This window comes from Apis dorsata, unplaced genomic scaffold (genome assembly GCF_000469605.1).
Source record: "Apis dorsata unplaced genomic scaffold, Apis dorsata 1.3 scaffold_74, whole genome shotgun sequence".
Lineage (NCBI taxonomy): Eukaryota > Metazoa > Arthropoda > Insecta > Hymenoptera > Apidae > Apis > Apis dorsata.
Window position 1 is genome coordinate 496,487 of NW_006263372.1, and position 2,556 is coordinate 499,042.

Consider the following 2,556-nt stretch of genomic DNA (forward strand, 5'->3'; position numbering starts at 1 on the left):
CTTAAAAATTAGATAATCAATTTGGATGGAATCGATTTGCCTTTGTACAGAAAGGAAAAAAAAATAGGTACAGAAATCTAGGGATCTCTAGGTAAAGAAAATTCAACAATAAATATTCATCTTTCGATATTTTTTTCAATACTTACGACAGGACGATAAATCATCTACGTTTTTAAACAATAAATCTATATATTGATATTTAAAAAACAATTTGATTTTTTTAAATAAATGTCACATGATTAATTTTCGAGAGAGAAATATTATGGAAATACGTTGCTAGTTACAAACATGAAGACACGTAAGACCGATGCTTTTAAGCAAAATGTTAATAGGTCGATAAGTTTCGTGTGAATCCCTGATATAATCAGATATAATCAATCTTTGTCAAACTGAGCGATATATATCTTGCAAAGTGCGAGCATCGTGCAAGTCATTATCAACCTTTCTCCTTTTTCACGCTTTAAATAGATCTTCCACCACCTCATTTTAATTAAGTTAATTTTTCCATAAGTTAATTACCATCAATATTTAAAAATTTTAAAGATTACTACTCCAAGAATTATAATAACCGAATGCCGAAGCAAAAGAGTTTAAAAATCCACCAGGTATCTTCTGTTTTCCATTAGATCCCTAGATTAATTCACTAGGGAGAAAAAATTACTAGTTCATAAATTGCGCCGGTAGAGGGCGCGGGTATGCTCACACTTGCATTCCTTTATATTCCTTTCATCAATTTATATTATATACGACGAGAATCGTTTTGCCATCAGACGATCGTTAAATTTCTTACCTGACCGCGCCTTTCAAAATAACGTGTCGCAATAAAATGAGAAAAATCGTGAATGGCTCGCGCTCGTTTATCCGCCAGTGATCGGCCATGGCAAATGCGCGCCGCTGCTTCATTGCTGTGCCAACCATTGAAGAGAGGGAAAAATCGTGCTTGGGGTTCGTAGTACGCATACAATTAGGAGAGCAACATAGGTGATACGGATCTTTTTCGAGCAAATCCGGTTCTTTAACTCGACGAATGGGAGGTTGTCGTCGTTAAAAAATAATTAAAATTTGTTTTAACGAATTGAACGCTACTAAATGAAAGAACTGCAATCAATTAATTATTTGATCGAATTCATTTGAATCGGAAAAAAGAGAGAGTCAGATTCTAAGATCTATATATATATATATTAAAATAATAAATTCAAAATAAGATTTGAGATATTCAATTTTTAAAAAAGTTAAAATTTCACCCTTTGAACGATTTGTTTTTTAATTTTTTAAAAATTGCAAACGGATAGATTGAAATATACAAACGATCTTCTTAATGAAACACTTGACATATTAAAATTACGGAGAAACTAATGAATAATAAAACAAGCCTTTTTTTACATAAATAAACCTATCAAATTATAACAAATTAAACAAATGGAAAAGAAGATACTTTTATCCCTTAGATATATCACTTTACATCAAACAAAATCACAATTGGAGGGAATCTTGGTAACGAGCCTGCGCATCGGGGAGGGCCAAAGTGGTTTACAAAGTTTACAAATAGGACGGAGCCCGTGATCGAATTTCCCAACGTAATGAGTGAAAGTGATCGACCTTAAAGCGAGCGATCGTAAGCCAACCGAGCGTTAGTTAATTGCGGCTCGATTTCTGTGACACGGCGTACGTGGCTGGGCGATCTTAAATGGTAGAAGCAGACCTTGGGCCGTGATTGGAAAAACTTTTAAATGCACACGCATCTATTACCTCTGTCCACGTATCACGTATGCGCCTGTTGATCATTGTCCTCGCGACTGCACCCAATTAACCATGCACTTGGCGGCGACAATGCTACTCTTTGTAACGAAACTGCCCCGGCCGAGATTTGCTAATACGCGTAATTGCCGCAATTGAGGAGGAGGAAAAACGCGCAACGCCAGGCGTTTGCTCGCCCGTTTTTTTTTTACGGGAGTAATTATGATTTGGAAAGAACGACGATGACGCGAAGGACTTGTTCTCCTGTTTTTCCGAGAATTGAAAATTGTTTTTTTTTTTTCGAAGAATTTTGAAAATTGTAATTGATTATTGAAATTGATTTTATTAAAAATTATCGTGAAAAATAAACTGATTAATTTTGTCGAAAAAATTTAAGGAAAAAAATTCGATGGTGTGGATTGAGGTAGATTATTCGTTTTTTTTTCTTTTTTTTTTTCAAAGAAAAAGCGAGCAAAGGTTTCGATTAAGGAGAATTTTGAAAATTGTAATTGATTATTGAAATTGATTTTATTAAAAATTATCGTGGCCTTGAAAAATAAATCGATTAATTTTGTCGAAAAAAATTTAAGGAAAAAAATTCGATGGTGTGGATTGAGATAGATTATTCGTTTTTTTTTCTTTTTTTTTTTCGAAGAAAAAGCGAGCAAAAGTTTCGATTAAGGAGAATTTTGAAAATTGTAATTGATTATTGAAATTGATTTTATTAAAAATTATCGTGGCTTTGAAAAATAAATCGATTAATTTTGTCGAAAAAATTTAAGGAAAAAAATTCGATGGTGTGGATTGAGGTAGATTATT

At 33.1% G+C, this 2,556-nt stretch overlaps 1 protein-coding gene and 1 long non-coding RNA gene across 9 annotated transcripts in view; one reads left to right on the forward strand and one right to left on the reverse strand.

Annotated features, from left to right (window-relative positions):
* The window catches only part of LOC102674777 (A disintegrin and metalloproteinase with thrombospondin motifs 8), a 66,139-nt gene that overhangs the window by 47,125 nt on the left and 16,458 nt on the right, over positions 1-2,556 (forward strand). The window lies entirely within an intron of this gene.
* LOC102675354 overlaps positions 1-2,556 on the reverse strand; it is a 44,150-nt gene that overhangs the window by 34,097 nt on the left and 7,497 nt on the right. The gene's annotated exons all lie outside the window — the stretch shown is intronic.